General features: G+C 43.3%; 1 protein-coding gene across 9 annotated transcripts in view; it reads right to left on the bottom strand.

The window, feature by feature from the left end:
- HDAC8 (histone deacetylase 8) overlaps positions 1–24,053 on the bottom strand; it is a 240,559-nt gene that overhangs the window by 24,009 nt on the left and 192,497 nt on the right. The gene's annotated exons all lie outside the window — the stretch shown is intronic.

Genomic DNA, 24,053 nt, shown 5'->3' with positions numbered 1-24,053 from the left:
CAACCCCCAGAGTTTCTGTTGGTACATCTCTTATGGCCCTTGTTCAACAAATAGACAGTGCATGCCTGTGTGTCATATACAGACCACTGTGCAGGTTCCTGTGGGGGTTGTGAAGGTGGACAAGCCCTCCTCTGGGGTCCTCTAGGTGTTCCCAAGCATGTTCTGCAGTGTGTAGAGATTTTCCAACAGCGACCTGATCTCCCTGCACTGGATTATCAGCTCCCTGAAGGCAGGAAGCACCTGTGTCTTAGTCACCACCTTGGTCCTCACAGACCAAGGCAGCTGCCTGTTAGTTTTGGTTGCCTTGAATTCCCTGACCTGAGAATGTCAAATGAGCCTGGTTTCTCTAGTTTTTCTTTCTCTGTAGTAGAGTTTATTTGTTTTTAAACTGTGGGAATCAAAATAAAGGTTTTTGGATTCTATTTCTCGCTCACTAGATGATTTCTTGTTAGCTTTGGTAAGTCACAATATCTGATTCAGCTTCTCTATTAGGGTCTGCTTGGGGAAAAACACCCCACAACAAAGGGAATCATTCAATTGGGATAAGTCTTTGAATGGGAAATATGCAAAGCTACTATTTTTGTTTAGTTTTTAACAGAAATAGTATTTGTGCACACTCTCCAGAGAGAGAGCATATGGTCCTTAACATTATGTGCTTTCAATAGTGATATTGTTAGGTGGTAAGTAAGCCAGGGAAATTCAAATTCCATGGAAAAAAATGGTACAGAGGGCATGAAAAAAAGGGATCTTGGTATGTGTCATGAATTTGATGTCATTCAAAGAGCCTCTAAAAATAACCCAGGGTGATTGCCATTGCCACCAAACTATCCTTAAGAGTCTGGATGTACATCTGGCACCATGGGAGAGGTTGTGGAACAATCTCTAGGGATTCTAACAGTGTCTTTGTGGAATCTCTGGGAGTAATTTGATGGGGAGATGCCTTTTGCACGTCCACGACAGAAGACTCCACACATCTAATTAAAAGAAAAATGACCAAGACTGTACCAATGCTTATAATGATTTTTTTTGGACTGATGTAAAAAGGAGAGAGGGGTCTAGTTCCTTCCTGCTGGGGTTATTACTCTCTGACGCCTGATGCCCCGAGTTCTGGAGGTAGAAGTGGCCTTGAGTACAGATCGTCTTTACCACATCCATATATGGAACGGACAAGACGGGGACACATCCAGAAACTAACTCCCCATTCTGATCAAAGAAATCTAAGAGGTTTGTATTTTCAGCCAAGGAGGGCCCCTTAGTCCAAGCCTGAGAACCTCGTGGGCTTGGCTCTGGAAGAGAGGGCTTCAAACAGGTGTGGTCCTCTCTTGGGCGCCTCTCCTCCTCCATAGGGTGTCAAGTAGTACACTCATTTCACTGGTATGGAAAGATGGGTTTAAAGAGAGCAATAGAAGAAAGGCAGCTGCAACAAAGAAGCCACTCTGGGAGACCCAAACCCCTGGCATCAAAGTGCTATAAAAATCAGAGGCAGGGGGCCTTGCTGAGGTCCAGGAGGAGGGAATGTTCTGCCTCTATCTACGAAGATAACACTGCTGATCCTCTGTCAGCAAGGCATGTTGTGAGCTATCTGTTTCGGGCTGAGTGTCTGGAACAACGTGTCCTCATTGTGAGGGCCTGCTGCACGCTCAGCCGCACTCTCCGGCTTTAGCCCCTTCTTGGGCCAAGAGCACATGGCTGCAAGGCGGTCAGCTGGGGCCAGAACTGACTGCCACATGACAGAGCTCAGTTTGACTGGGATTGAGGCTCTTGTCCTGGCTGCATGAGCACCTGGATTTAACTAACTCATAAATAACCCATTCTTTGCTGAAGCAGGCTGGGTTCAGGTAAGTGTGGGTTCCTAAACATCTCCCCGCCTTTGTCCATCAAATATTATTCCTAGGTCCTGCCTATTCACACTATTCTTAGGTTATGGGACACAAATGATTTAAGAAAGTCCGTGTTTTGTGATCCAGTTCCACATGGCAGCGGGCTGGTCCTGGCCTTGGGAGGCTCTGCTTGGGTCTGAGGGAAGTGACAGGCACTGCGAAGGCACAGGCTGTATCTAAGGCAAAGGTAGTGTGGTGCTCTCTTCCCCTCTCTGGCTCTCTCATGGTATTTCTGTTTCTGTGTTATATTATGCTTGTAGTTTTGCACTCGTTAACTCTTTTCTATGGGGCCATGAACTCTGCAAAGGCAGAAACTTCTGTCACACTGTCTTTGCGGAGCCTGTAGAGTTGAACTCAAGGTTTTCCTGCAACCTTTACTTTAAAATTATGCTGAATTACATTAATTCACAAAAGGTTTAGCTGGCTGTTCAGTTAATTCTGTGGAATAATGCAAAGAGCCATTGGCTCTTGAGGCAGCATGATGAGGTGGGAAGAGCCTGGCCTTGGAGTCAGGCAGAGCTGGATTTTCATACCAGGATTGAGCTGTGTGCCTCAGGTGAACTTCTTAATGTCTTTCGTCATTGCTACCAGAAGAATGATAAATGTTGGCCTGGCTGGGTTGTTAGGAATCACAGAGATAATATACATTAAAGGGCCGACCATTGGGCCCAGCACATGGTAGGATATCGGTACATGTGAATTCCCTTCTCCTGGGGCAAGAAGCCATTGCCTAACTGGTGCCTCACCCAGACCCTGGGGGATGTTGGGCCAAGCACTGGGGGCCTCCCCGTGATGCAGAAAGAAGAGCTTGTTCCTCCTGCCAGACAAAGACCAGCAGCCCCAGTGGCTTCCCACTTGTTTAAACCATGAGCTCCGCCTAGGGCCGGTGAAGAAACTGACTTCTCTCACAGTTTCCTGCCATCCACTCCTGCCACTTGTTACTTATTGGTGAGGTGGAAAGGAAATCTGATCACACAAGGCAAAGATGCTGGGTTGGAGGGATTTGGCCAGCACTAGAAATAGCTCAAAACCCCACCCTGAAACTGCCCTGCAGTGTTGAAGAGGAAAGGAAACGGGCAAGCGGCAATGCCATTCCCAGACAGGTGGAGCAGGGCATGAAAGAGGCCAGCCGGCCCGGCAAGTGCAAATGCTGGCTTTGATCTCAGCAAAGGAAGGAGGGAGGTGCTAACCCTTCTCCACCCCTTCCCCTTTTCCCTCAGTGTTCCTTTTGCTTTCTGGGTTTCCGTTTATGCATGTTCGAGGGGGACATGGTAGCAGGAAAGGGGCAAATGGAAATGATAAGGTGGGGCTGAAGGATGGGAGTGGAAGGGAATAGTACTTGAGCAGAGCCAGTCCCTTCTCGACCCAAGAGTCAATGAATAAAGAAATGAAGATAGATCAGTCTTGTCCAGTTCGGCCCAGCTCAATGCACCTTTCTTGCTCACTCCCCTCCAGCTCTTGTTCATGCAATGAAAACAGCATACACTTAGATATTTGGTCAAGAAGATATTTAGAAGAAGCCCTAAGGTTGCTGTTATACCTTCATAATCCTATGTGGTCACAGTAAACCAAACCACAAACCTGGAACAGCCAATCCTTTTAACCTTCCTTCAACATTTATTAAGTACCTACTGTGCACCTAACTAGGTTAGTCCCTGGGGTGCAAAGATAGTAAGATATATTTAGCAGGAGGGGTCATTATAGAATGGTATGATCAGAGGTATAACAATAATACTAAAGATACAAGTAATAACAGTTAATTTTTTTCTCTTTTTTTCCCTCTTTTTAAACATTGAAGTATAGTTGATTTACAGTGTGATTTACAATGTGTTAGTTTCTGATGGAGAGCAAAGTGATTGAGTTATACATATATGTGTGTGTGTGTGTGTGTGTGTGTGTATATATATATATATATATATATATTCTTTTTCAGATTCTTTTCCCTTATAGATTATTATAAGATATTGGGTATAGTTCCCTGTGCTATACAGTAGGTCCTTGTTGGTTATCTATTTTATATATAATAGTGTGTATATGTTAATCTCAAACTCCTAATTTATCCCCCTTCCCCCTTTGGTGACCATAAGTTGATTTTCTATGTCAATAGCAGTTAACAGTTCAAATTGATTAAAGGCTTCTTGGGAGATGACAGGAAGATGGCAGGGGGATGACAGGAAGATGATGGAGGAGTAAGATGTGGAGATCACCTTCCTCCCCACAAATACATCATGAATACAAGTGGAAGAGCTCCTACAGAACACCTACTGAACGCTGGCAGGGGACCTCAGACTTCCAAAAAGCTGGCAGGGTCTTGGTGCCCTGGCCAGGGGTCGGACCTGGACCTGTGAGGCAGGCGAGCTGAGTCCAGGATGTTGGACCACCAGAGAACTCCCAACCTCATGGAATATTAATCAGCAAGAGCTCTCCCAGAGGTCTCCATCTCAACACTAAGATGCAGCTCCACTCAATGGCCAGCAAGCTCTAGTGCTGGATGCCTCATGCCAAATGACTAGCAAGACAGGAATACAATCCCACCCACTAGCAGACAGACTGCCTATAGTCATACTAAGCTCACAGACACCCCAAAACACACCACTTGACATGGCCTTTGCCATCAGAGGGACAAGATCCAGCTCCACACCCAAGAACACAGGCATCAGTCCCCCCAACAGGAAGCCTACACAAGACACTGGACCAAACTCCCCACTGGGGACAGACAACAGAATTAAGAGGAACTATGACCCTGCTGCCTGAGGAAAGGAGAACCCAAACTCAGTAAGTTAAATAAAATGAGAAGACAGAGAAATATGCAGCAGATGAAGGAACAAGGTAAAAACCCACAAGACCAAACAAATGAAGAAGAGACAGGCAGTCTACCTGAAATAGAATTCAGAGTAATGATAGTAAAGATGATCCAAGATCTCAGAAATAGAATGGAGGCACAGATGGAGGAAATAAAAGAAATGTTAAACAAGGAGCTAGAAGAATCAAAGAGCAAACAAACAGTGATGAACAACACAATAACTGAAATTAAAAATACTCTAGAAGGAAACAATAGCAGAATAACTGAGACAGAAAAATGGATATGTGACCTGGAAGATAGAATGGTAGAAATAACTGCCATGGAGCAGAATAAAGAATGAAAAGAATTGAGGTCAGTCTCAGAGACCTTGGGACAACATTAAACTCACCAACATTCGAATTATAGGGGTCTCAGAAGAAGAGAAAAAGAAAGTGTCTGAGAAAATATTTGAAGAGATTATAGTTGAAAACTTCCCTAACATGGGAAAAGAAATAGTCAATCAAGGCCAGGAAGTGCAGAGAGTCCCATATAGGATAAATCCAAGGAGAAACACACTGAGACACATATTAACCAAATTATCAAAAATTAAACACAAAGAAAAAATATTAAAAGCAGCAAGGGAAAAGCAACAAATAACATAAAAAGGAATTGTATAAGGTTAACATTATCATCCCCCTAAGGTTAACAGCTGATCTTTCAGCAGAAACTCTGCAGGCCAGAAGGGAGTGGCAGGATATATTTAAAGTGATGAAAGGGAAAAACCTACAACCAACATTACCCTACCCAGCAAGAATCTCATTCAGATTTCAAGAAGAAATCAAAAGCTTTACAGACAAGCAAAAACTAAGAGAATTCAGCACCACAAGACCAGCTTTACAACAAATGCTAAAGGAACTTTTCTAACTAGGAAACACAAGAGAAGGAAAAGACCTACAAAAACAAACCCAAAACAATTAAGAAAATGGTAAAACAAACATACATATCTATAATTACCTGAAATGTGAAAGGATATTAAATGCTCCAAGAAAAAGACACAGACTGGCTGAATAGATACAAAAACAAGACCTATATATATGCTGTCTACAAGAAACCCATACCCACTTCAGAGCTAAGGACACATACAGACTGAAAGTGAGGGGATGGAAAAGATATTCCATGCAAATGGAAATCAAAAGAAAGCTGGGGTAGCAATACTTATATCAGACAAAATAGACTTTAAAATAAAGAGTATTACAAGAGACAAGGAAGGACACTACATAATGATAAAGGGATCAATCCAAGAAGAAGATGGAACAATTGTAAAAATTTATGTACCCAACATGGGAGCACCTCAATACATAAAGTGAAAGCTAACAGCCATAAAAGGGGAAATCGAGAGTAACAAAATAATAGTAGGGGCCTTTAACACCCCACTTACACCAATGGACAGATCATCCAAACAGAAATTAAATAAAGAAACACAAACTCTAAATGACACATTAGACCAGATGGACTTAATTGATATTCATAGGACATTCCATTCAAAATTAGCAGAATACACTTTCTTCTCAAGTGCACACGGTACATTCTGTAGGATAGACCACATCTTGGGTCACAAATCAAGCCTCAATAAATTTAAGAAAATTGAAGTCATATCAAGCATCTTTTCTGACGACAATGCTATGAGACTAGATATCAATTACAGGAAAAAATAATGTAAAAAATACAAACACATGGAGGCTAAACAATATGCTATTAAACAACCAAGAGATCACTGAAGAAATCAAAGAGGAAAGCAAAAAATACCTAGAAAAAAATGACAATGACAACACGACAACCCAAAGTCTATGGGATGCAGCAAATGCAGTTCCAAGAGGGAAGTTCATAGCAATACAATCATACCTCAAGAAACAAGAAAAATCTCAAATAAACAACATAATGTTACATCTAAAGCAATTAGGGAAAGAAGAACAAAAAAATCCCAAAGGTAGCATAAGGAAGGGAATCATAAAGATCAGATCAGAAATAAATGAAAAAGAAATGAATGAAACAATAGAAAAGATCAATAAAACTGGTTCTATGAGAAGATAAACAAATTGATAAACCATTAGCCAGACTCATCAGGAAAAAACGGGAGAAGACTCAAATCAACAGAATCAGAAATGAAAAAGGAGAAGTAACAACTGACACCACAGAAACACAAAAGATCATGAGAGACTACTACAAAAAACTATATGCCAATAAAATGGACAACCTGGAAGAAATGGACAAATTCTTAGAAAAGTAGAACCTTCCAAGACTGAACCAGGAAGAAATAGAAAATACAAACAGACCAACCACAAGCACTGAAATTGAAACTGTGATTAAAAATCTTCCAACATGGGACTTCCCTGGTGGCGCAATGGTTAAGAATCCACCTGCCAATGCAGGGGACATGGGTTCAGTCCCTGGTCCAGGAAGATCCCACATGCTGTGGAGCAACTAAGCCCATGCACAACAACTGCTGAGCCTGCACTCTAGAGCCTGCAAGCCACAACTACTCAGCCCATGTGCCGCAACTACTGAAGCTCATGTGCCTAGAGCCCATGCTCCACAACAAGAGAAGCCACCACAATGAGAAGCCCACACACAGCAATGAAGAGTAGCTCCCACTCGCCAAACTAGAGAAAGCCCACATGCAGCAACAAAGACTCAACACAGCCGAAAATTAAAAAAAAAAAAAAAACAAACACAAAACCTTCCAACAAACAACAGTCCAGGACTAGATGGCTTCACAGGTGAATTCTATCTAACATTTAGAGAAGAGCTAACACCTATCCTTCTCAAACTCTTCCAAAATAGAGCAGACATAGGAACATTCCCAAACTCATTCTATGAGGCCACTATCACCCTGATACCAAAACAAAAGATGTCACCAAAAAAGAAAATTACAGGCCAATATCACTGATGAACATAGATGCAAAAATACTCAACAAAATACTAGCAAACAGAATCCAACAGCACATTAAAAGGATCATACACCATGGTCAAGTGGGGTTTATCCCAGGAATGTAAGGATTCTTCAATATACACAAATCAATCAACATGATACACCATATTAACAAACTGAAGGCTAAAAACCATGTCATAATCTCAACAGACGCAGAAAAAGCTTTCAACAAATTTTAACACCCATTTATGATAAAAACTCTCCAGAAAGTGGGCATAGAGGGAAACTACCTCAGCATAATAAAGGCCATATATGACAAACCCACAGCCAACATCATTCTCAATGGTGAAAAACTAAAAGCATTTCCTCTAAGATCAGGAACAAGACAAGGCTGCCCACACTTACCACTATTATTCAACATAGTTTTGGAAGGTTTAGCCACAGTAATCAGAGAAGGAAAAGAAATAAAAAGAGTCCAAATTGGAAAAGAAGACAAATTGTCACTGTTTGCAGAAGATATGATACCATATATAGAAAATCCTAAAGATGCTACTGGAAAACTATTAGAGCTAATCAAAGAATTTGGTAAAGTAGCAGAATACAAAATTCACACAGAAATCTCTTGCATTCCTATACACTAACAACAAAAGAGCAGAAAGAGAAATTAAGGAAACACTTCCATTTACCATTGCAACAAAAAGAATAAAATACCTAGGAATAAACCTACCTAAGGAGGCAAAAGATCTGTATGCAGAAAATTATAAGACACTGATGAAAGAAATCATAGAAGCTACAAAGAGATGGAGAGATATACCATGTTCCTGGATTGGAAAAATCAACGTTGTGAAAGTGACTATACTACCCAAAACAATCTAAGGATTCAATACAATCACTATCAAATTACCAATGGCATTTTACACAGAACTAGAAGAAAAAATTATACAATTTATATGGAAACACAAAAGACCCTGAAGAGCCAAAGCATTCTTGAGAAGGAAAAATGGAGCTCAAGGAATCAGTTTCCCTGACTTCAGACTATACTACAAAGCTACAGTAATCAAGACAGTATGATACTGGCACAAAAACAGAAATATAGATCAATGGAACAGGATAGAAAGCTCAGGGATAAACCCACGTACATATGGGCACCTTTGACATAGGAGGCAAGAATATACAATGGAGAAAAGACAGCCTCTTCAATAAGTGGTGCTGGGAAAACTGAACAGTTACATGTAAAAGAATGAAATTAGAACACTCCCTATAAACTCAAAATGGATTTAAGACCTAAATGTAAGGCCAGGCACTATAAAACTCTTAGAGGAAAACATATGCAGAACACTCTATGACACAAATGACAGCAAGATCCTTTTTGACCCACCTCCTAGAATAATGGAAATAAAACCAAGAATAAACAAATGGGACCTAATGAGACTTAAAAGCTTTTGCTCAACAAAAGAAACCATAAACAAGAGAAGAAGACAACCCTCAGAATGGGAGAAAATACTTGCCAATGAAGCAACGGACAAAGGATTAATCTCCAAAATATACAAGCAGCTCATGCAGCTTAATACCATAAAAGCAAATAACCCAATCCACAAATGGGTGGAAGACCTAAATAGACACTTCTCCAAAGAAGACATACAGATGGCCAACAAACACATGAAAAGATGCTCAACATCACTAATCATTAGAGAAATGCAAGTCAAAGCCACAATGAGGTATCACCTCACACCGGTCAGAATGGCCATCATCACAAAATCTAGAAACAATAAATGTTGGAGAGGGTGTGGAAAAAAGGGAACTCTCCTGCACTGTTGGTGGGAAGGTAAATTGGTACAGCCACTATGGAAAACAGTATGGAGGTTCCTTAAAAAACTACAAATAGAACTACCATATGATCCAGTAATCCCACTCCTGGGCATATACCCAGAGAAAACCATAATCCCAAAAGAAACATGCACCATAATGTTCATTGCAGCACTATTTACAATAGCCAGGACATGGAAGCAACCTAAATGCCCATCAACAGATGAATGGATAAAGAAGATGTGGAACATATATATACAATGGAATATTACTCAGCCATAAAAAGGAATGAAATGGAGCTATATGTAATGAGGTGGATAGACCTAGAGTCTGTCATACAGAGTGAAGTAAGCCAGAAAGAGAAAAACAAATACTGTATGATAACTCATAAATATGGAATCTAAAAAAAAAAAAGAATTGTACTGATGAACCTGGTGACAGGGCAAGAATAAGGATGCAAATGCAGAGAATGAACTGGAGGACATGGGGTTGGGAGGGTGAGGGGTGAAGGGGAAGCTGGGACGAAGTGAGAGAGTAGCATAGACATATATACACTACCAACTATAAAATAGATAGCTAGTGGGCAGTTGCTGTATAACACAGGGAGATCAACTTGATGATGGGTGATGCCTTAGAGGACCAGGACAGGAAGGGTGGGAGGGAGTCACGGGAGGGAGGGGATATGGGGATATATGTATTAATACAGCTGATTAACTTTGGTGTACCTCAAAAGCTGGTATAAGAGTGTAAAGGAATTATATTCCAAAAAAGAGCTTAAAAAAAAAAGGCACATGTACCACAATGTTCATTGCAGCACTATTTACAATAGCCAGGACATGGAAGCATCCTAAATGTCCATCAACAGATGAATGGATAAAGAAGATGTGGCACATATATACGATGGCATGTTACTCAGCCATAAAAAGGAATGAAATTGAGTTATTTGTAGTGAGGTGGATGGACCTAGAGACTGTCATACAGAGTAAAGTAAGCCAGAAAGAGAAAAACAAATACCATATGCTAATGCATGTATATGTAATCAAAAAAATGGTACTGATGAACCCAGTGGCAAGGGAAGAATAAACAGGCAGACGTAGAGAATGGACTTGAGGACACAGGGAGGGGGGATGGGGAAGCCTGGACAAAGTGAGAGAGTAGCATTGACATATATACACTACCAAATGTAAAATAGACAGCTATTGGGAAGCAACTGCATAATACAGGGAAATCAACTCGATGCTTGGTGATGACCTAGAGGGGTGGGATAGGGAGGATGGGAGAGATACTCAAGAGGGAGGGGATATGGGGATATATGTATAAATACAGCTGATTCACTTTGTTGCACAGCAGAAAGTAGCACGACAGTGTAAAGCAATTATATTCCAATAAAGATCAGAAAAAAAAGATATTAGCAAGTTTAAAAAGAAGAAACATAAAAGTTTTATAAATAGCATTTTCAAATTCACTTGAAATAAAATTGAAAATTAAAGGCTTCTTATGTGTCGGGCACTTAAAATATCTCCGCACTTTTTATGGACTGACAATTCTCACAACCAACTCATATGGAGGTTCTAGAATTACCTCCCTTTTAAGATGAAGAATCTGAAGCATAGTCTGAGTGACTGTCTGACTACAGGATAGTCAGATAACTTGACAGAAGTCACACAGCTAGTACATGCAGTGTGAGATTTGAAGCGAGGTCATTCTGGAGATCAGCACTACCCATGGGAGCCTCTAAACTACCCCAGAGGAAGTGACTGTGTAGGGGGGTCTGCAAAGGGGCCTGGTAGGTGGGAAGGAGGCATTCCCAAGAGAGCCTGGGAGTGTGGAATGGAACAGCATATTTTAGGTATTGAAATTAATTTGATGTGGTTCTAGGGTAGGGCATAAGGAGAATCAGGACACGAGGCTGGTGAGGCAGGATGCGTTTTAGGGTAGGCACTGCCTGCTCCCCACACTAAGGCATTTGGCCTGATCCAAGACTAAAAGGTCCACTCTTGCTCCCTGCTGTCATGCCAGTTCCCAAAGAGTGCTTGTCCCTAGGAAGTGGCCAATAACTATTTGTGGCATAAGGGAATGGAAACTTGTGGTAGCTTGGATATGAGGGGACGAACAGGTCAGCTGTGCACTTTAGAGGACTCAGTGGCTACAGTGTAGAGAATGGAATGGAATTTGAGGGGAGGAATGCACGTAGGGAGACAAGTGAGAAGGTTGGTGCTAGAGCCATGATGAACGGTAACAGGGCCGGAGCCAGAACAGTTGTGGGAGGAACTGAGAGTGAAAAACTTAAAAGATAGCAACAATAGGACTAAACAATGAGTTAGATGTGGGAAGTAAGGAAGAAGAGACAGTCAAGGATTTCCCATTGTGTAGGAGTTACAGTAACAGGGTGAGGAATACAGGCAGAGGACAAGGGTTTGCGGTGGGGTGTATATGTGTGAAGAGGGTTCAGTGGGGAATGTGTTGAGGGTCAGAATCCTGATGATACAGTGGCCTGTAATTTAGGCGAAGGGTTGGGCCTAAGATACATAATATGTGTTATAGATTTGGGAGTTATCAATGACATAAAGGAATTGGATGAGAATTGCCAAGGAATTGCAGGGGAGGCTTCCTGCAGAGTAAGAGACGAAGAGAGGCGAGGAAAGAATTGTGGGGAACAGCCAACACTTCAGAGGTGGACAGAGGGAGAGGAAACAGTTCTGGTGACCATTTGAGATGTTGCAGAGAGCTGAAATAAAAGGAGGGTTGTCTTCTGATTTGTCCATGGGAAGGAGATCTTTGCTGCAGCAAAGTCAGTGGAGGGTGTGGACAAGGCCTGACTGGAGGGGGCTGTAGAGTTGATGGGAAGCAGTGGAGCTAAGAATAATGGGTATAGATTAGAAAAATATATTAAAACAAAGATGACTATTAAAAAAAAAGAATAATGGGGACTTCCCTGGAGGTCCAGTGGTTAAGACTCTGCTTCCAATGCAGGGGTTGTGGGTTCGATCCTTGGTCGGGGAACTAGGATCCCACGTGGTACGTGGTGTGTGGTGCGGCTACACATACACACAAAAGAATGATAGTAAGAATACACACACACACTCTCTCTCTCTCTTTTCTTTAAATTTGGTATAGGGGTGGGACTGGAGTTAGGGTGGTATTTTAAGATGGGAGGGTCTTAAGAATATTTATAAGCTGAGGGGAAGAGCCCACAGGATGGGAGTCAGAGGCAGCCTGATAGGGATTTCGAGTTATTTATATCTGTCTTTCTGGCTCCTTAGCCAGAGCGCCACAAGGGAAGAATACTGTTGTATTCATATTTATATCACCTACAGCTCCTAGCATAGGGCCTGGAAAATAACAGGTACTCAATTCATGTTTGTTGAAGGAATGAAATAAAATGTGCTTGGGATTCTGAAGCCATTCACATCCAGTAGGGAGAATCAGGGTCTTGAAGGATGGGCGACTGCAAATAGGCAGGGAAAGGGTGGGGTTTCTGGGTAGTTAATGGAGGTAGGACAAGTCTGGGGAGTTGGCTAAAGTTGTAGAAGGAGAGCACGGGAAGCCTTGAACCCCAGGTTGAGGAGACAGGACTTGATATGACAGGCATATCAGGACTGGAGCTGTGCCTTAGGACACCTGGGACCAGTATGCAGAGGCTGGGTGACCAGTGTGGAGGCCACTGCCATAGTTCAAGGGGGAGATAGCAAGGGCTTGAACAAGGGTGAGCGCTGTGGGGGTGGAGAGGATGGGAAAGACACATTGTGAAGGTAGACTTCCGAGGACTTTGGTAATTGGTTGTCTGTGGAGGAAAGAAAGCAGGAGAGAGATCAAAGTTGACTCAGATTTTAAGTCTGGGTAAATGGGAGCATCAGTGCCACTATTAGAGCTGGGCTAAAGTAGCGGGAAGAGCTAGTCTGGCTCAGGGAAGGGGATGGGCTTGGGTTTCGTGGGTTTAAGATGACAGTAGGATCTGGGGGTCACTATGTCTAACAAGCAGCTGGAGATGTGATGTTGGTGTGTGGAAGTGAGGTCATGGCTGAGGATTAAGGCTGTGGGGGATAAAAAGAGCCAGTGACTAGGCAGGAAGAGCAACCAGAGAAGAAGAAAGAGAATGGTAAAATAAAATCTCTTAGAGCCTTAGGGATGAGATTCAGCATGAGGAAGGTGCCTAAAGGAATACATTTGCCACACTGGCAACAGACTCTTGTGGCTAAACTAGCATCCCTCTCTCCTAGTCAGTATAAAAAGCCAGCCCCCTTTTTATAATACTCCAAAAAGTTCTCAAAATTTTTATTGCTAACTCAAGGTTTACCTTTTGCTAAAAATTAGACTTGATCCTATCAGGGTAAGCCCAGGATTGATGCCAATCCCTTTTACAGACCCCTGAGGCTTTGCTCTGTCATCAGCTGGGGAGGTCGCGCTGGTGATTGTGATGTGGGCCCTGACCAGGAAGAGCATTTCTTGTCCTGAGTCACCCTGGGAACAGAACTCATCACAAGCAGGATGACAGAGCATCAGCGTTTTGAACCATAACATGGTCTTGTAAGATGTTTCTCAACTTTTTCTTTCTTAAATTGGAATATAGTTGTTTTACAATATTGTGTTAGTTTATACAGTACAACAAAGTGAATCAGCTATATGTATACATATATCCCTTCTGTTTTAGATTTCCTTCTCATTTAGGTGACCACAGAGCACTGAGTAGAGTTCTCTGTGCTACACAGTAGGTTATCATTAATCATCTATTTTATACATGGCATCAATAGTGTATACATGTCAATCCAAATCTCCCAATTCATCCCAACCCCCCCCCTTCCCCCTTGGTATTCATATGTTTGTTCTCTACGTCTGTGTCTTTATTTCTGCTTTGTAAATAAGATCATCTATACCAATTTTTTCAGATTCCACATATATATGTTAATATACGATATTTGTTTTTCTCTCAACCTTTCTTATGTCACCAATTACTCCATCAAAGAACCTGGGCCCAACCATGATGGAAACAAAAAGGCCCTCTTTCTCCCAGAAAAACATTTCTGTTTACAGGAAATTCAGTTATTATGCATACCATTTATGGTACATTTTAAGGACACAAAATTGTAGTGGTATTATTGGGAGTAAATTTTATTGCCGTGGCTTAACAACACAAACAAACAAAAATAATAACCCCATTAGTTGCTGGACTGAACTGGCAGGAAGCAGCACATCAAAGGCGATTGCTTGTAGGCAGGAGAACTGGGAATTGGGAGTGTCCAGAGCACAACTGAGAGGCCAGGGAGATGTGGGCTATTGGAGACAAGATGTTACATGTGGAGTGGACACGAGGATGGAAATCCAGAGCCCAATCTAGACTACATCTGTATCCCACCTGTGGAGCTCATCTCACAGCTTGAACAGGGTCCCTACTTAAGAACTGCTTCATGGTGAGGCTCATACACCAGTGCCAAGAACTGTTTGAATGAATAAGTGAGTAAATAAATAATGCATGGAAATAGTTTTATTGTCCAGAAGTTTTAATGGTATTTTAACTACTGGTATAAAAAATTTTATTAAGCAAAAAAAATCAGGTAAACTTGGGAACTGTTAGTTTATTCGAGCATTGATTATATTTAAACAGAGAATATGCTCAGTATTAACTAGTCTTATTTCATTAGCTAAAGTACTTAGAGGCTTCATGAACACACGTGTATATATATATCCCTTAGTGTTTTGTGTATTCAGTAAGATTCCTATGTTTGTTAATCCACAGTAGTGTGTGTGTGTGTGTGTGTGTGTGTGTGCGCGTGCGCGCGCGCACACACACACATGTTCTATTAGGTGCTGAGCATTTTTCTAGGTCCTTGAGGAGAAGCTGAGTACAAAAAAACACTAAGGTCTGGTGACTGCTCTCGAGGAGATGAAAATCTAAATACAAAGAGAAAGATAATTACAGGAAGGGCAGAGGAATAAATCTAAGCTTAACTGTGTGGTATTGGCTAGAGTACAGTAAAATGTCCTCACACATGTGGGACATTGGACAAGTGAGGTGACTTGTCCAAGATCACAGTGCTAAAGTAACAGATATGAACTTGAACCCATGGCTTTAGGACTTTCAGATCAATGGGCTTTCCATTATACCACGAAGCAAAAAGCATAGTGGTTAAAGAATGAGATTTCTGAAGTCATAGGGGACAAGCCCCAAATCTTTGCTCCACCATTTACTAGCTGTCTGACCTTAGGCAAGTTACTTAACTGTTCTGTGCCCTGGTTTTCTTTGTAAAATGGGGATAATAATAGAATATACTTGTAGAGTTGTTTTGACAGTAAGTTAATTCATGTAAAGTACATAGAACAGTGCCTAGGGCATAGTAAGCGCTCAGTAAATGTTATTATTAAATGATAAGATATCATTATTATTATTTATTATGCTTTATCCACTGTACAAAGAAACAGGAGTTCTACATATAATGAACAGTAGCAAAACTGGATTTCTTTACTAATGTCCATTCAGAGTGAATGAGGGTGAACTTGTGAAGAGCTTACCCTGTATTCCAAAATTCTGAAGCCAGTAAGAAGGTAGAGAGATCAAGAAGAGAAGGACCCAAATGAATGAGACTAAGAAAAATGGAGGAGGATTTCCCTGGTGGACCAGTAGTTAATACTCCGCACTTCCAATGCAGGGGTTGAGGGTTCGATCCCTGGTTGGGGAAATAAGATCCTGCACAGCCAAAAAAAATAAATAAAAAATAAAAAGCAAATTGAAAAAAAAGAAGAAAAAAAAATGAAAGCGAGGAGGAGGTAATGAGAACTTGAAAGTGGTGGGAAAGAGGCAGGGGGACAGAAGTGATAAAAAGGAGAGGAGATAAAAATGTGTGTGTGGGGTAAATTGGCAAGAAAGGGAAGGAGGTACAGAGGAGGTGGCAGAGGAGACGAGGGCTGGGTGGCTGCCACTTCACTAGGGGTTCTCCTTGCAGGCAAGGATTTCTTTCAGGGTGTGTTTTTCAAGGGGTTTGGGGGAAGGGCCTTGGCCAAGACTAATACCTGCCCCACATTACGGCTGATCCTCAAATTTCCACTATTAGAGGGAATTCCTCCTTCATAAATATGTGCAGGGCCAACTCTGGTTATACCATACGTCTCTGTTAATCAAATGAATATTTTGGAAACAAGCCTACACACAAAGCTTTTTCACATCAATTTTTCCTTCAGCCAAGGGTGGGGATGGAAGAAGGGAGAGTACAGGGATATTGTTTTACCTGGCTTGCTGCTGGACCAGTACTAAGATGACCTTAAGAAAATGGATTCTGGGATTTCCCTGGTGGTCCAGTGGTTAAGACTCCACGCTTCCACTGCAGGGGGCATGGGTTCGATCCCTGGTCGGGGAACTAAGATCCCACATGCCGCTCAGCGCGGCCTTAAAAAAAAAAAAAAAAGAAAAATAGATTCTACTGGAGGGTTGTAAGTTGTAACTGCTGCCTTGGCTTGATCTTTACACTACTCCAAGCAACTGCCCTCTCTATTCTCTCTATTCCTTCACTGCTAAACTTCTTAATATCTCTTTTTTTTTCACCACCTTGACCTGTTCATTTCTCAGACACTTCAATGCAGCACTGCTGTCTGAATTCTTCCCCACACCTCCAATGAACTATCTTCTAGAAGGATGGCAAAGAGATTTCAGCTTGTTGGCAACTCTGATTGATTGGTAGTAGCTGCTTGGGGGTACTGTGTGGAGAAGAATTGTGAGGCTGTGTCTAGGTTCAGCAGGAAAATGTGCCCAAATCAGTTTGTCATGTAATCCAAGGGAATACGTGGTACGCAGGGTGGGGGCTGGAGGGATGTAGTCATATGTGCCCTCTATTTGCTATTCCTGCCTTAGGAGACCAAGAGTGACCCCCTAATTACCCAACCTAATGTCTTCTTTTCAGTAATTGTTCACCCTATTTGATCTCTCTCCAGCACCTGTCATCAACTACTGCCTCATCTTTGGCACTATCTTCTCTCTCATCACCACTCTTCTCTCTGTTCCTTGTCAGTCTCCTTCTCTGGATCATTTTACTTCACCTGTCTCTTAAATGTAGGTGCCCTCAGGTTGTACTCTCAGCTCCTTTCTCTCTCTCTGCAAGAGTTTACACTCTGCTGTGGTCTAAATTACTTCCATGCAGAGATCCTATATTTCTGGGTTCAGTGCTTATCTCTGGCCTCTGACTTGAATTTATAATTGTCTGGTGGACATTTCTACCTGGAAAACTTGAATTCTTGGTCCTTGATGCTATGTTCCAAGTTGAGCTAATTCAGTATAAGTCCTTCCAAAGAGAATGTTCATCTTCTCTTTTTCTTCATTCAGCACCATAGGTGAGACCCACTATACAATAAGCTACTCAGCAAAGCTTTGAACTTATGACCCTGAATGGGTCAGTGTGCTTATGTTTTGTTTAGAGGCAGTGGATTTTGTGCTTTCAAAATACCCGAAATGATATGGGATTATGAGATAGAGTTAGGGGACCTCTATCTCTGGGAGGTATTCCCATTGTATGATGAACAACGATTTTTCTTCTTGCCATTTGTTAGATGAAGAAAAATATATTTCATTGGGTGCAAGAAGATAAAGAGAGGCATAGGGTACTCCCAAGACTGGCATTATCTCTAAGGGTACAGCCAGATAGGACACGATGTGCTGGGGGTATTATTTGAAAACACTCACTGGTTATCTGCTGAGGCAAGATGCAGGGTGGGGAGGTGTTAGGGAGACAGTGATGAACAGACAACCCCTGGCCTTGAGGAACTTGCAATCTAGTAGAGAAGGCAGAGAGGTGCAGGAAGAACTATGATGAGATGAACATTACAGGTGAGTCATTTCTCTGGAGCTACAGGAACTCAAGTGGGAATTCTTAATTCTGAGGGTGGGGGTTGGGTGATGTGTCATGGGAAGCAAGTGAACTGGCCTTGAAGGATGAACAAGATTTAAATAGGAAGGGAGAGAAGGTAAAACAGGCAGAAGGAGCAGAATGAAGACAATGAAGATATATTCTAAACAAGTCATCAAAAATTTGTTCCTAGAACCAGCACAGCCCTATAAGCAATTTTCTTGTCTTCTCTGAATAGCACATGCTTCCTTTGTGATGGACAATGATAGGTTGGTGGGCTTGGCAGAGGCAGAGGCAAAGTCATGGATGGACTTGATATTCTATCAGAGTAGGATTTCTCTCTGATATATCCATCACAGTGGCTACTTGGGAGCAAATCAGAGTTGAACTTGCTTAGATCCTATTGATTGGTTTGTTCCCTCATTTGCTTGATACCAACATCTCCTGAGGACTCCTCTGTTCCAGGCTCTGGGTGCAAAGAGATGACTGAGACTCAAGGAGTCCTGCCCTCAAGGAGTGGATGGGGAGGCAGCTGTGCAAACAAGCAGTTCTAACGCTCTGCAGTAAGTGCGGTAATAGACGTGCAGGCAAGAGCTCCTGGAGTCCAGATGGAAGATAAAGCAAAGCTGTACTCTCTGAGTCAGCCTGTAACTGATTTCCCTGTCTCCCATCCCCACCTGAGTTTTCTGTCCGAAATTAAGATCTGATCATGTCATTCCCCCTGCTTAAAAACCGTGGTTGGCTCCCCACTGACTGCAGGGCCCAGTCCAGACTCTCGAGCAGGACATACAAAGGCCTTCACAGACTGGCCTGACTCCTCCAGTCTTATCTCACACCACAGGCCAGGCTCTGGCCCCTACACTGTAGCCACACCGCACTGGAGGGTCTCTCCCAGCTTGTCTTTATCTGGTCAACTCTTCTGCTTCCCTTGTGCCTCTGCTAAATGTTGCTTCTTGGCTGCACTGGCCCCAACTCCCCCTGATGGAGTAAGTTCCTCCTCTGTGTTCCCACAGCTCGCGGTCGACCTCTATTCTAGCACTTATCACATTATAGTGTAATTGTTTGTCTATGTGCCCATCTCCCCCACCAGGCCATGTTCTTCTCAAGGTTGGGAGCTGGGTGTTATTCTTCTCCTTATCCTTGAGATTTGGTCCAGGCCCAGCACATAGCAGGCGCTCCATCCATCTTGGCTGAATGAATGAATGACTCTGACATGTGGCCACTTGGGCCTGGTCATTGTCAGCATTTAGCATTACTTAACATGAGCGATGCATAAAAAAATGAAGGGCAGCCGGAGTAGCTGAAAAACAGGCGGCTGCACTCACATCATGAAAAAAACAAAACAAAATTGGAGACAGTGGAGAAAACACTCCCACTCAGGCTTTAACAAATGACTCTCCCTTCTGAGCAGCCCCTTCTTGTCTGCTCTCCCATTCACTTTTGAAAACCCAGTCATTGAAATGATTCTAATTATTCATGGTCGGTGGCATATCCAGGAAACACTTAGTTTACAAGCAATTAAAATATGCCAAAATAGATTTATGCAGGTTGAACCTGATCTTACTGGTAAAAAGGGAGTAAATGACTTACATCTTGGAGGGGTATTTGCTTCCTGAGGTTGGTCTTCATCACTCTTTATCTCCTGTACTAGCTTGATGCTAACACGGCAAACATCCGGAGGTCCTTCTTAAGGCTAGTGTGCAGTGAACGGTGCAGGGAGCTGGTAGACTGCGTGCACGACCGCAGCCAGCTGTCCTGTAAATATGGGAGCGCCGCCTCTGCCCACATTCCCCCCTCCACCATGGAGGGGAGGATGGCTCAGCAGCAGGGAGCTCGTGGCAGAAGGAAAGCTCCCAGCACCGTGATCATGACCAGAGACTTGCTTTCCAGGTTCAACCTCTGAGTTGGTAAAATAGGGACACAGATCTCCACCCTCCCAACCTTAGAGGGTTGTTTATGAGGATCAGTGGAAGAAATGTTGTGAAAAGCTGTAGAGGCTAGAGAAATGGTGTGTGAGGGGGGTCACTTTCATTACAAAAACTCTAACTCGTGGGCCCCTTCAATGCTCTAGAAGTGGCTAATGCTTGTCAGCAGATTAGTAAAGGTGCACCAAGGCACGTCCCCTAATAGTTTACTTAAGAGTCCACACAAGAACAATTCATTACCTTGCCATGCTCAAACCAAGTGTTCTAATGCCCCTCTAATGAAGACAGAAGTCAGCAGCTAAGCAAACAGGCCCTTTGGTTGAGAACTGACATGAGGTAGCAGAGGCCTTGCACACGGAGTCCAGGTGTCTCCAGAGATTTTATGCCATCCCTCCCCATGGCAGGTGGGTTCTGCTTCTTTGGGACTGACTCTAGGGAAAAAAAGGCCTCCTTTTCCTGCTCCGAGAAACCTAGAACATATAGCTAAGCCATTCAGTGGGCCAATGTGATTGGTGCAAAATTTAGAATGAACAAATTGAAATGGCATATTTCAGCACCAGCTTTTGAGCTAAGTGCAGAGCGATTGCAGAAAGGCCAAAAGACTGGCACAAAAGCAGAGTTGGCGGGGGGTGGGAAGCAAAGGCCATGGAAAATCAATAAACTGGAGTGATAGTTTACCCGGAAGTCTAACTTTAAATTATTAAGCCCTTGAGATACTTTAATGGAAAGTTATGTAGCTTACATCTGCAAAAAAATCCTGGGTTTCTTCACACTCTGTCACACCTCCCTGCCTTTCCATTCACCATTCCTTGTGCAGAAAATGCCTGGCCCTCCCTTCTTACTCATTTTTCAAGACCCAGGTCCAATGTAACCTCTTTGAAGTCTTTGCTGACTCCCCAAAAGCGAGATCCTTGCTCTCTTGTCTGTGCCCGCACAAGGCCTTTTATAGCCCTAAGTCCCACTCTGACATATTTGTTTACACACCCTTCTTCCCCACTCGGCCAGGAGTGTAGCTCTCAGGAGCAAGAACCAGATGGTAGCTTTACTTAGCACAGAGCAGGGACAAAGATGGGCCTCACTCAAAGCCGGCTGAATGAATGAGCATTTGGGCATATGTGCGCCGGCCTCATTTATCAGGTCTGCACAGGACCCAAAGGGAAGGCTCATTAGGCAATGATTTGATATGGTAGACATGCTTCTTCCACACTGGTTTACCTGATTAGTGACTGCCTCAGTGCTGGCAAGCAGCAGGAAACCGGTTGGCAGAGGTAGCCTAACAATGTACTGATGAGGCAAGGCCTGGTTCTGGCTATCAGCTTGGTTCCCACAACTTGCAAACATGAGCTGGAAAAGTGCTGCCCTCCACCCCTACCCCTCAACTCTCATGTGCCTGCTTCTCAGGAAGTTGCCCAGCAGCACAGACAGCATCATCGCGTACATTTGAAAGCTGAAAATGCATCTATTACCAGAGAGGAAGGCCTAATGGACGGAGCCTGACCCAGCCTTGGCTCCCACAGAAGCTCTGGCTTGGCAGCCACAGCCTCCGGCTATCCTTCTGGTTCTGTTAATGATGAACTCGATGACTTTGGACACATCGGCTCATCTCACACTCCCCATCCCCCGAATGGGGAGAATAATGAAGATGTTGCATGGATTGAGTCAATAAGAAGCTTGACTGAGATCCCTCTGGACGGGGAAGCAGCAGTTGATGCTGGCAGAGTCTGCAGAGTTCTGTTGTTTTGGATGTTTCTGTTTGAAAGTGAATCATTCTGACTTGAGCCCAGATGTGCAGCCTGTGGAGAGGAAGAGGGAAAGGGCAGGCGGGTGGGCACCTCCGGCCTGAGCTGCAGCAGTCAGAGCACATGGAAGTGGATGGGACTGGATGGGACAGGATGGGACAGGACGGGATGGGAGGGACAGGGCAGGACAGGAAAGGATGCTCAGCTGCTGGCTTGCCAACAGCTGGTCCCCTGCTCCCTGGTAGGGACCAGGAGCAATACGCTCTGAAGGCTGTGTGTACTGAAGCAGTTTTGTATTGAAATCAAATAAAACTTGTGACAAAGTCAATCTGACACATCTTTATTGATATGCATAATGATTATTGTGCTGTACTGTAATTAGGCATAATGGTAAGCAGCTCTCAGGAATGACTGCAATTACAATTACTTTTACATGGCTGAACCAAATATTTCTGAGGTCTGCCAGGATGGGGGTGGGGACTGGGGGGGTCTGGATAGGAGGCAGAGCAGAAAGCTATTTGTAAGGCATTTCTCTGGTTCTTCCCTCCCTATCCCACCCGGAGGCAACAGTCCCGCCATCCCTTATTGGGGAATGGAAAAAAGATCTGATGAGGGGTTTGGATGGCTAGCTCCTTTCTCCAGCCAGGGAGAGGCCACTGAAGTTCCCAGGGTTAGAGAATCTGGAATGTTCAGAGGTGCTTTGAGCTGATTTCTCATGAGGCTTGAAATTCTACCAAGTGGCCTTTAGCCTAAAAAGTATATGCCTAATGTGTGAACCATGTTTGGATCCTGGTTTGAACAAGTCCATGCAGAAAGATATTTTTGAGACAATTGGGTAAAACTTAACAGTGACTGGTATTAGATGGTATTAAGGAATTATTAATTTGTCAGCTTTGATAGTGGCATTGTGGTTGCTTAAGAAAAGGTCCTTATCTGTTGGAGAAACGTGCTGAAATATTCATAGGCCAGCAACGATGGAATGGTATGGTCCCTGGGATTTGCTTTCAAATACTTCAAGAAAAAAATGAGGAATAGGAGAAATAAGAATGGCAGAATGTTAGTAATTGTTAAAGCTGGGTGATGGGTACATGGGGGTTCATCATACTCTTCTCTCTGCTGTGTATATGTTTGAAAGTTTCCATAATAAAAAGTTAAAAAAGTCATGTACCCTAGGCTGCTCTGACAGTGCTTCATGTATTAGTGAAAATTAGTTTGATCATGCTGACAACATCTAGCAGATGCAGACAGATCTCAGGACTGGGATTTGGGATGGGCAGAGCCAGGAGGGGTGGGCAGGTTGGGGCATGGGCCGCTGTCAGGGAGAGCGAAGTGCTGGCTGGGGTGGAGAAATGTGTGTGAGGGAAGAGGGAGTTTGAATGGTCAGGGGACAGTCTGAAAGGTCTGGGAGAGAAGGCAGGAAGTGTAGGAAGACAGGAGACAGAGTGTAATGGGGGCTCATGTCTATCTGTTAGGTCCCCTCTAGGCTGTAAGCTCCTAGATGTTGAGTCTGTATTGTAACGCTCTGTGTCTTACCTAGAGTGCCCAGGACATGAGTTTCTTTATTTCAGTCGTTCATTTGAGAATATTTATTGTGTGCCTACAATAGCCAGGCAGTACAAACATGTGCCTGTGGTAGGCAAAGGAGATGGAGCAGAGAACAAAAGTGAACAAAACCAAGTCCCTGCCCACAGGGAGCTCACATCCCAGTGGGAGGAGACAGACAGTAAATAAACAGCAAGGATATATGTCAGATGACGATAAGTGTGGCAAAGAAAATAATGTTGGGTAAGGTGGAGAGGGAATGCTGAGTAGTTACTCAAGACCAAACTTGAATGGCACTTAGGCCTTTACGAGCTTTCCAGGTTCCCCCTGCAGCCTGGCTTTTGGTCATGTTGGACTCTGCCTGGGGGTTTCACCAAGGGCTCCTGGGCCTCTCGGCCCGTGTATACACTTTAACCTCATTCTTGACTTAATTGTCCTCTCCTTCTCTTGATTGCCCCACATTCCTCTCTAGGTACCACTTCCTCCAGGAAGCTCTCACAGGTCTTTCCTTCCTCCCACCTCCACACTCTGCCCTGGGTCTTTTCTACCTCCATGGCATCCTTTAATGAATCTCTACTACAGCCCTTATCATCTGGATTATGATTCTCTTGCTGACTAGACT

The sequence above is a fragment of the Hippopotamus amphibius genome, chromosome X (genome assembly GCF_030028045.1).
Source record: "Hippopotamus amphibius kiboko isolate mHipAmp2 chromosome X, mHipAmp2.hap2, whole genome shotgun sequence".
NCBI classification, from domain to species: Eukaryota; Metazoa; Chordata; class Mammalia; order Artiodactyla; family Hippopotamidae; genus Hippopotamus; species Hippopotamus amphibius.
The sequence above is the reverse complement of the archived record's forward strand: the minus strand, read 5'-3'. Positions and strand labels throughout refer to the sequence as shown.